Raw genomic sequence first — 12,230 nt, forward strand, 5'->3', positions numbered from 1 at the left:
CTCAATGCACAATGACACAGTGGTGCTAGTGCAGAAAAAAATGGATTTCCATGAATCACTTTGAGTGTACACACACACACACACACACATACACACACATGTATATACACAAAAAGTCTTAAACCTGAACCTTTGAAGCCACTTTATTAGTTGAGTTCTGAAACTCGAACTACAAAGTATTGGATGAAAGCTTGTAGACTGCATTAAAAGACCAAAATGAAAAAATTGTTTACACACCAATGCTGGTGATATATACAAAATCATAGAGATTAGCTATAGAGATTTGAAAAAACTATATGTTTGTATATTTTCAGCGAAAATGTATATTTGGTGAGACAAATTGCTCGGAATGTGTGTCGACTTGTCTATGGTGCTTTGAGAAAAGTCTGATGGGGAGTACTGGATAGTTGTTTAAATTTTTTAATTGTCTTTTTCAATGTTACAGTGATCTTACTGGGTAAGATGTGTGATATCAGTTGCCTTTGACAATGTGTGTATTGTATACACAGGTATACAAATAGTTACATGAAGGAAATAACTACTACACATACTCTAAGACAATGTAGTTGTATCATATGTGTTAGATTTGTATTTGTCTTTGTAGATTTGACATCACTAGAACCTGTCGTTTATCCATGACCAAGAAATCAGTTTGTGTGGTCAGACATAAAATTTAAAGCTTTGATGTATTAATTTATTTTTAATAATTGCCTTTACTAATGTACTAGTATTAATGTGATGTACTGTAATTTAACCTGGGAAAGCCTTTGCTGTTTTATACTATTTTTTTTGTTATGTACAGTAGCATTGTTTTAATGTCTGCTTCCAGACTTTCATCTCAGTTAGTTTATTCCTTTCTTACCAATGATGATGCATACATCTTGTGTAATTATTCAATGATCTGCTTGTGACCAGAATTTGTAACTGGACATGAAAGAAATCACAAAACTCTTTCTGTCTCAGCAGCCCAGCTTCCTCCTGCACTATGGCATTTGTCATTGCCAACATGGCAGGGTTTAATTAAGTGTTGTGAGCAGCCTGGTGAGAAACACACTTTAAATTAAACCTCTGAATGTGCAGCTATAAGTTCACCAGCTTTCCAACAATCAGCGGGTTATATGGCATAAATTCCATTTCTTGGGGAGTAGAACATTACGCCTCTAGCAAAAGGGTCCTCGTCTGCCAGAACGGTCTGTTAATTTCTTATATAAGCAAGTTCATTCTTTACTTCTAAACATTTTATTTACTATTGTTTCATAGAGAGTACAGTTTGAAGGAAGTGATCTGCAACTCAGTCTGAAAGGAATTGCAAGGCATAGTAACGTGATTCATCAAGCAAGCGTGTAGACAAATATTTTAATGCATGTTTGTCATGATTTAGCATGAGGTCCTCTAGGACTGCAGGTTATGGACAAACAAATCATTTTGTACACTATTTTTCTTGTTTTTGAAAAAAAACAAAACTTTAAATCACATAAATATGCCTTATAGATTTGTTAATATGTTGCAATTATTCACACAGCACTGTGGGAGGTAATTCCTGAATTTATTAATGTCTAATAGTAATATGAGCTGGGTTTCATTTTCAGAAACTTCTGACTCAGTCCTATGTCTCTCTCTAGCAAACAAATTGTCTCTTTGTCAAGCCAGTGTCACTACAGAACACAAAATAAGTAATTTAATTTCTTCACTGTGTTTATTGCAAGCTGAACCGAACTTGCAGCATTTAGCTTTATCTTAGTCACTAATGGGCTAATGACAGTACCATGTAAAAAAAGATAACACTGTTACATTTTTTTTTTTACTGTATTTTACTGTATTTCTGGCTTACTGACTGTTAACACTGTTGCTGTATTTTGGTTTTACATTAGCTCTACTGCAATCAGGTTTACAGCAAAAAAAAATCTGCACTGCAGTTTGGTTTTATATTAAGGAAGCTCTACTGTAATTGGGATGGCAGGTATGCCATCCACCAAGTTATGCTTTAGCAGGGCATGCCAGGTACCTATACAGCACCAAGAGTTTGGCATTTTTCAGGGTTCCCAACAGAAATAACCACAATGACCACAGACTCCCAGACCTTAAGAACATAAAGTTCTGTACCTTCTGACCTCATGTACACAGACAGAATTCACAAACTCCACACATCCACAAAATAAAGCCCCAAACGTAGGTTCTTTTGCATTTTAACTCCTCCTTCTTTTTCTAGCTGTTTACATCATCACAAATGCTCCAGTACCACAATCAATAATTCTCCCCATTGGACATTTAGCTACATCTTCCCATAAAAACATCTCATCTTGAAATGAACCAACTGCATGTTATCAAATCTTGATTGACACTGCAGTCCACCAATCCCTGCTTACAAATTGCTGCTACGTACAACTTTGTCTGACAACATTCATACTTCCAAACTTTAATAAATACTAGACTCATAACTACAAAAATGCTTAGCTATATGCAATGTATTGAAACTAAGATAATCGCCTGATAAAACTGTTTTTTATCTGCATATTTAGCTATTGGTTCTGTGAATCAACCTCTTGCTGTGGTTACTCATAGGAGCAGCCCATTCAGAGCCATCTAATTGTTTTACAGAAAAACAATTAACTTGTGCCTTAATAGAAATGCATTGTTACCTGTATCACATGTCCAGTTAGCCAGAATAATTCAAGACAGACCTAACCAGATAGATAATACAGTATAACACATTATATAGGCTTTAAATAATCAGTGACTGTTCAGCTAATGTTACATGAATTACAGGTGTTGCATGTGCATTGAAGGTAGGCAGTTAGCCTATGCAACTGAGTCAGTCAGCTGTAACGCTTACTCCGTAAAACTACCTTACATTTTTATTTCCAAAAATACCAAAAGTATTTGATATCAATACTTCTAACGGCACACCTAGATTTTGCAAGTTTGAATTAATAACTTATACAGTGCTTTGAATGCATGAGTAACTTGGAATTTTTGTATGCTGAATATTTCAGCAAAAAAGTTATACTATAATTGGGTTTTTCTACTGTAATCAGCTTTTACAACAAAAAGGCTGTACTGTAATAAGGTTTTAATTACTGTAATTAAGCAATGCATTGGTTTGGAGGACTGATAAATGCTCTTATACATAATCTTACAGTAAAAATTTTAATATATCAAGTCACTACATATATATAGTCCTCTTAATTTTAGAATTGAAATAAAAAGCAACATATTTTGTTTCATTCAATTTACTTATTTATTATTTATTTTATTTGTAATCTTTTTCAAATTTAACAATTAACTCAAGGTTCAACATTTAATTCATTTAATCTATTTTCTATTAAAAAAAAACCAAAACATTTAATTCATTTAACAGCATTCAGCGTAAAGCATTATTTTGCCCCAAGTCTGGCCCACACCCACCACTTTCTACTGGCACACTTGCCACTTGGAATACTGGCACAGGGGTGGTCGGCTCCTAGTTACCATAGCCACCTGTCAGCTAAGAGTGAACCTAATTCACCATAAATGGCCATAACCTAGAGTACAACCAGTTTCAACACTGTTATTGAATAATAATTGATAAATAAATTGAACTAAATAAAGGCCACTTTACAACCAGGCCTCCCTGCTGTGGCCCGTTTCCAGCCCTGATCAATCCATTAATGCTGTGGTTCCCAACCTTGATCATGGGGACCCCCTATGTTTGCTGGTTCTTTTGCCAACCACAGAATACAATCCCGGAATTTTAAAAAGCTGTTAATATTTCTTAATTAGGTGACAACATAATCCAACAAGCTAGACACACAGGCTAGCTGGTCTTCAACCTCCCCAGACACTCCCACGTCACTCCCCAGCTCACTACCCTCCACTGGCTGCCTGTTATAGCTCGCATCAAATTTAAAACATTGGTCCTAGCATACCAGGCAGTCAAGGGATCAGCCCCAGCATACCTCCACAAGATATTCAAACCCTACATGCCAGCCAGACCCCTCCGTTCTGCTACCTCAGGATGCCTGGCACCTCCCCCTCTTCGCACCTGCGCTTCCCGAACACGTCTCCTGTCTGTTCTGGCCCCACGATGGTGAAATGACCTCCCTGTGGAGGTCAGAACAGCTGAGACACTGACCCACTTCAAGCAACGACTGAAGACTCACCTCTTCAGGCTGCACCTCTCCCCATCCCTCCCTACCTCCCTGTAATCACTTAAATGACTGTAAGCTTAGGGTTGTAATTATTTTATTTAACTTATTTAATGCACCTGTCTTAACTACTGCTTGTATTTTTGCATAGACTGCGTTGTTGCTGTTCTCGTTTGTGTTAGTGTTAATCATATTAACCTTCAGGGTCCAAGTTGAACTATGCGGTTGTTCCCTGCACTTGGACCGGTACTTCTCTCTAGGGGTTTCGTCATACTTGTTCCTGGTTATGGTTATACACTTTGTTGTACGTCGCTCTGGATAAGAGCGTCTGCTAAATGCCTGTAATGTAATGTAATGTAATATACAACACTGTTCCAACGTGCCCCACTGCTTGTTGGAACATTTTCATATCCATCACTTTCGGCAAAACTGTAAGAAACAGACATGTGTATACATGTATAGTAAAAATAGTAATAAAACCCATATCATTTTTAAATAAATAAGCTTAATTTAAAAAGTGTTCCAACAGGCCCCGCTCTCCCCTATTGATGTTACATACGATGATAGGTACCCAGTCCACTTGAATAGGAAGGTTGAACATTCTGCCTGCAAAGTAATCACAATGGCAACTGAGCTCACTTTAATAGGTAATTTAACAAGGAAATATGCTAAATTAGAGTAGATAAAGTGCTTCAAAAATGCAGACAGTTCAGCGATGCTACTTTTTTAATTTAGAAGACAGAAATGATTATGCTAGTTTGGCTCTGTTTACAAGCATTTGTGCTGTAAAAAAGTGCTGCAGCACTTATTGCTGTACCTAAATCAATGGTTTCATTATAAAAAAAATCAAAGCACATTGAAGGTATTATTACACATCTTATCACAAGAAAAACTCCAGAATGTTTTAGATATTAATTGGTTATTATTTAGTCATACTTTCGTATATTTAGGTGTCCTTAAAACGATACAGCTCCCAGGATCCTGAGGGACTACACCCATTTCAGAAGCAAAATGGCACCAAAAATAGAAAATTCGACTGGTAAACCTAGTTTGAACTACAAGAATTTAACATGTATATCTTCACAAATATCATGTCTACTGTGAATTTTGAAGTTGTGGGGCTGCTAGGTTTGAAACTTGTTTTGGCACATATAGCATTTTGAGAGTACATATTTACACAATATATTAACACTAGAAAGGCCAGAGCCAATGCCAACAGGCATTTGGACTATAAAATACGAATTGCTCCAACACCACAAATGCAATATCCTCCTCCTTCCATGAATTTTCCCAAATAGCTGAGCTTGAAATAACTGCATAGTTAGAATTTAAAAAATTACAGAAATTTTGTTCCATTTTCTTCACAAAACCCCCCTGCCAGACATTTAGCTATTGTACCAGGTGCTGATACCCATGTTTGAATGGGTTGCTTTCTCCTATGGCATGTTATTCAGCAAATGAATGAGTGATGCTTTGATTTACAAATTGCTGGGCCAAGTGCTATCAAAAATAATTTCACACATATAATCACACAAAATTAAATCACTGCAATTGTTGATAATGCACTTTAATTGTTGACTTCAGTGTGGGGGTCAATAATTGTGGGCATTGTAGTCATAGAAGTGATGGGTTTATAACTCCGTGGAGATAACGCCTATGACAAACTTTCAGTTTTTCACTGGAAAAAATGTTTCCTAGGGCTAAGTTACTTGAAACAATTTAGGAAACAATGGGTAGCATTGCTTTGGAATACAGCTTGTTCAATTTTTGTGAGGTAAGATAGCCAATATTGTTTCTTGTAACTTTATTATTTACATTATTTGATATCAATACTTTCAATGGCAGGCCTAGATTTTTCCAGTTTGAATTAATGACTTACAGACAGTGCTTTTTATGTGTGAGTAACTGATATTTTTGGATGTTGAACACGTTTTCTTCATCAGATATTAGTTTTACTGTACAAATACTACTAAATATTGGTTCATAATATTTGTTGCTGAAGAATAAAGATAACCCCACCTTAAAGGGTGTTCAATGAAGCGGCTAATTTTTAAAATTGTAAAGAAAACATACATTATATTCTGGCAAGTCTGGAAATTTATATGTTGTTATTTGATTATACTGCATCATTTATGACATTATGCATGAAAAATAAATGGTCAAAGTATGTTTTCTGAAAAAAAGTTGACATGCTTTCAACTTAGCCTAAATGTTTTGCATGCAAAAAAGTCTTCAAATTGGTTGTTAGTTAGTTGAATATTTCCCAATTTTTGTTTTAGTTTGAATGAATTTAATTGTAGATGGATAAAGAGTGAAGAAAAAGACAAGAAGCTGACCGACTATTTTCAAAGGAAAAAATGATACTCACTGAAATTATATTGCACTGTAACTTAAGCCTATATATTGCAATCAGCGTCTAAAGAATAAATTATTTTAAAAACAATGTTTTTTGTAAACTCAGATATATTCATGATGCATTAGTGATGCATGGCCGACTTAAAGTACTCAACCTTGACAGGACGGAGCTGCTCTTCATCCCTCACAAGACCTGCCTACTACGAGAGCTCTCCATTACTGTCGATGGTGCCACAGTGGCTGCCTCTCACTCTGCAAAGAACCTGGGGGGTGGACCTGGATGACCAGCTGGACTTCAAGGAGCACATCACAGCAACATCACTGTCCTGCAGATTCCTCCTGTACAACATCAGTAGGATTTGATTATACCTGACCACATATTCCACCCAGCTACTTGTCCAGGCCATGGTAATCTCCCATCAAGATTACTGCAGCTCCTTTTCTTGCAACCTACCAACCTGCACTACAGCCACTAAAACTCGTCCAGAACGCTACTGCCCGACTTGTCTTCAACCTTCCTAAGTCCTCGCATATCACTCCCGAGCTGAGGTAACTCCACTGACAACTGGTCTCCGCCAGGATCAGGTTCTAAGTCCTGACTCTGGCTTAAGAGCCAACAGGACAGCTCCCATCTACCAACGGGACATAATTCAACCCTACACGCCAGCTGGACCACTTTGCTGCAGCGGGGTAACTTGCATTTCCTGCCATCTGGAAGTGTAAGTCTGGAGGAATGGTTCTCACTGTGGTGCAGGACAATGTGGGGTTGGGGTGGAGGCAGTTGCAACTTGGAAACCTGGCCTCTAGTTAACCTGCATTGACAAAAATAGTGTGTGTATCCCGAGCTGGCTAGCTAGCTAATATTAGTGTAGCTACCAGAACCATACTAGGAAGCTTGCGGACAAATAATCCATGTTCACCACGATTACGCACCATTGTTGGCTTGCAAGCTGAACATTAACAATAATGTTAATGACCACAGCCTGACCATGGAGCTTCTACCCCTAGCTCCTCAGTGGTGGAACAAGCTCCCAATGTCGAATCACTCTTATATTACCTTGTATCCTTGTATCTTGATCTTCTAGCACTTTCATGTTACTCCAACACTTCTAGCTCTTCATATCTCTTTCAATCATGCCTCACTTATAGTATGACTTGCCATAACTTTACTGACTTAGCCTATGCTTACTGCGTGAACTAGGCTTGATGTTTGTGGCTATGGATAACTGAGACTTAACAATGACTGTCGGTATGCACTTACTGTACTTCGCTTTGGATAAAATCGTCTGCCAAATAAAATGAATGAATGTGTGACTGAATGAATAAATGATAATGCAATACTGTAATGTAATGCTGTTTTTATGTCTGTTAGAAAGGGTACACCAGTTTTAACAGCTTATCTAGCATTTTCACAGTATATTGTACAGATTATTGTACCAACCAATTTGGCAACTATTTTGAGCTACACCATTTTGTTACATTTACATTCTCTTGTCCATCCCCCTTTGCTGCCACACATTTACACCAGGTCATAATTTAATCCCTGATTGTTAGAATACACTATAGACTACTTTCTACCCTGCTGACCGTGGTGCTCAGCATTTGAATAAAGGTAGTTTGAAGAAGAGTCCTTTGTTGTCACGTTGCAAATTGCAAATTGAGTTGTATATTTCACAAGAAGATAAAGGTAACAGGTACCTTATCTCTCCTTTCGGCTTCATAGATTTTTATCCTATAACCCAAGGATTTACATTAAGCTTTTCGGACAAACAACAGCATCTCTAACAGGTTTGACATGTACAGCTGCTTGTCCAATAAATGAAACAATCTATAGGCAAATTCATAAATCCACTCTGATACTTTAGGAAACTTCAACATGGCATAGTGAGATTGTTAAATGGCCTTTAAAAACAAAACCTTTAGGGAATTCATACTTTAGTGTCCTTGTGCCAGTTATAATTTTAGTCAATGATAATTTAACTTTTTTGCATTAAGGTTTGAACAGCACAATTTACAATTTAGTCATTTGATGCCTGAAGCCAAAGGGAGTTACAAAAGTGTATGCTACAACATGGTATTTTCTCACAATGACAATGGTTTGCATAAGTAATACACTGATTTTCAAACTGTTCAACCCATTAAATATTTACTTTGTGGGTCTTGAACATTTAATAATATGGTCAAGGATAACTATCATATTTTAAACTAGTCTTCTGCCATGTCTGCTATATGAATTATTTGAAAAGGGCAGATTGGCAGTGTCTGTTGAGCCATCAATCATAAGAGATGGCCTTGACAAAGAGGAGACTTCAGCAGGCATTCTATCTAAAGACAGAACAATTCTATCTGGCAGGTACTTGTGAGCAGGCAGGATGACCTGATGTCATTCATATTGTTGCTGCAGCCTTTGAAGCCTGAACCAGACTCCTTCCCATTGTAGAGTGGAATGGGTAAAGATATGCTAACTTTACCAGGGGGTCTTCTTCCATGAAGACATTTCAGTTGCTCTAAAAATAACGGGCATATAATGCCTAAAATCTATCAAAGAACCATTTTTAACACATTGAAGGGAAAAGTATCCCCCTCAAAACCATTCCCTTGATTTAGTGATCTTTTCTCTCAAATTTATTATCAATTCCTATGAACTTGTTTTTTCAAGTTTATTATGCTGTTCCATCAATTCCTGCAATTTAGCTGGTATCTGTGAATCATTATTTTTCAACTTTTCTGTAGTGATTTGAAGGAAGGAAAGTGATTGAAAGAAAGCAAGTTATTGGAAGGACAAAAGTGGCAGGCTTGCATGTAGCATATTCCCTTATTCAGTTGTGGTTTATGTAGTGGTCAACATATTTGCAATGAGTGTCTTGGTGTATTAAGGTTATTAAGAACATCAGAATGCATTTGACAATTTGAACAAAATTTAGTGGCACTACAGTGTATGTAAATCAACCCCACGCTATGGTTGTACAGTACCTATGAGCAAGGTGCTTAACCTGAATGGTTCAGCAGAAAAACATTAAATAAAATATCTAGCTCTGTTAATAGATTACATGTAAAAATGTAATCTGTGTCAGTCATTGAATAAGAGTGCCTGCTAAATGCCAAAAAATTTAATTCATTGGAATGTCAAAAACTGAGTTTCATTCAAAAGGAAAAAAATGAAAGTATATACAAACTGTAGCATACATTTGTATGCTTTCAAAGTTTCTCACTTTCTGAACACATGCCTCAACCTTCTTAAGTATCTCAATGCCTTGATAAAGCTCTTTAGTAACTATTTCTTGAGAAATGAGCCAACCAACATCTGCCGCATCAAGGCTGAACCAACCATTAAAATTAAAACAGTACACTAATTAGCTAGCTAGATGTATGATGAAACTTGTCAACTTAGATTCTAATAGATTCTAATAATCCTTAACTCCTCTTTGTCATGGTCCAGCTTGATAATGTAATTATGCATGTGAGGGACAGAGTCACACCAAATGACCAAAGAACTCATTTGAGATAAATGGCCCAACTGATAAGATATTAATGGTATCCTGGATCATTTGGATGAATCGTTTATTTTCTGGCACACTATAAGCTTACAGTAGAATAATGTGCAGCTGCACAAGAGTTTTTGTTATTGAGGGAACAGATATTCAGGTAAGGGAACACAAGAAGTAAATCAGAATAAGAAAAAATAACACAATCTGATCAGTACATTTGCTAATTCACAAAGATCAACTATTAATACTTTTCAACTGAACAAACAACTGAGTGAATAGCTCAAAGATTATTCTCTCTGGACCTCAGATAGCTTTGGTAATTCTGATAAAAAACCACTACAATTTGTTTTCAAGGTGGTATTACATACCGTTCATCTACATTTAATATACAAATGCATATACACTGAACAAAAATATAAATGCAACACTTATCAATTTCGAAGATTTTATTGAGTTCAAAGGTAATAAATCAGTTAACTGAAATAGATTCATTAAGCACTTATCTATTGATTTCATGTGATTGATGATACAGATATCCATTTGTTAGTCACAAATTCCCCAAAAAATAAGATACCATGAAATGAACAGAATACCAATCAGTATCTTGTGTGACCACCATTTGCCTCATGCAACACAACACATCTCCTTCGCATTGAATTGATCAATTTGTTGATTGTAGCCTGTGGAATAGTCCCAATCCTCTTCAATAGCTGTACGAAGTTGTTGGATATTGGTGGGAACTGGAACACGCTGTCGAACGCACCGGTCCAGAGCATCCCAAACATGCTCTATGTGTGACATGACTGGTGAGTATGCAGGCCATGGAAGAACTGGGACATTTTCAGCTTCAAGGAATTGTGTACAGATCCTTGCAACATGGGGCCATGCATAGTCATGCTGAGACATGAGGTGATGCCGGTGGATGAATGGCACAGAAATGGTCCTCAGCATCTCATCACGATATCTCTGTGCATTCAAATTGCCATGGATAAAATGCACTTGAGTTCTCTGCCCATAGGATTTGCCTGCCCATACCAACACCCCACCACCACCATGGGCCACTCTGTTCACAACGTTGACATTGGCAAACCGCTCACCCACCCGACGTCATACACGTTGCCTGCCATCTGCCCTGTACAGCTCAAGCCGTGATTCATCAGTGAAGAGGACCGGTTCCCAGTGTGCCAGTAGCCATCGAAGGTGAGCTCTTGCCCACTCACGTCGATTGTGACAAATCAAGACCCCGGTGAGGATGTTGAGCACGGATATGAGCTTCCCTGAGGCGATTTCTGACAGTTTGTGCAGAAATTCTACGGTTGTGTAAACCAACTGTTTCATCAGCTGTCCGTGTGGCTGGCCTCAGACGATCCCGCAGGTGAAGAAGTCGGATGTGGCGGTCCTGGGCTGGTGTGGTTACACGTGGTCTGCAGTTGTGAGGTCTGTTGGATGAACTTCCAAAATCTCTGAAACGACACTAGATGCGGCTTATGGTGGAGAAATGAACACCCATTACTCTGGCAACAGCTCTACAGGACATTCCTGCAGTCAACATGCCAATTGCATGATCTCTCTTGAGGCATCTGTGAGGCATGGTGTTGAACAACAAAAAACTCAACATTTTATTGACCCCATCATAAGGAACACCTGTGTAGTGATCATGGCTTTTAATCAGCATCTTGATATGCCACACCTGTGCAGGAGATGGATGCTAGCTAACAGTGATATAAACAGATTTCTGGGCAAAATTTGAGAGAAAAAAGATCTTTGTGCACATAGAACCAATCTTTGAGGTATTAGTTAAGCACATTAAAAATGGCTGCAAAAATGAAAGTGTTGTGTTTATATTGTTGTTCAGTATATTTAAAAATCCATAAATCATAATTATTTTTGGTGTGCTTCCAAGGCAACATTAACAGCAGGGGCAGTGGAGAAAAGATCAGCGTTCGAAGAGAAGAAAATTTTCTCTATGGTGCATGGCTGTCTTCCAGAGTGTGAGTGACAGGCTCAGTCTGCAATATAGACTTCTCAAATGCCCTCGCTTTTCGGGAATCCTGAACCACATGCCCCCACTGTGTCGGTCGAACCTCTGCATCCCACCCCCCTCCTAAGCGCTTGACCCCTGACACACTGAGCTCCCGCTTAGGCAAATTACGAGATAACCATTTGCATTCACCCAAAATGAAGCACTGGACTGTAATTTATGAGGAAGGAACATCATCATGAATCTGTAGCTGTCTGTTGGGGGGGGGGGGGGGTGGTTGGG

The sequence above is a fragment of the Anguilla rostrata genome, chromosome 3, assembly GCF_018555375.3.
Source record: "Anguilla rostrata isolate EN2019 chromosome 3, ASM1855537v3, whole genome shotgun sequence".
Taxonomy (NCBI): Eukaryota; Metazoa; Chordata; class Actinopteri; order Anguilliformes; family Anguillidae; genus Anguilla; species Anguilla rostrata.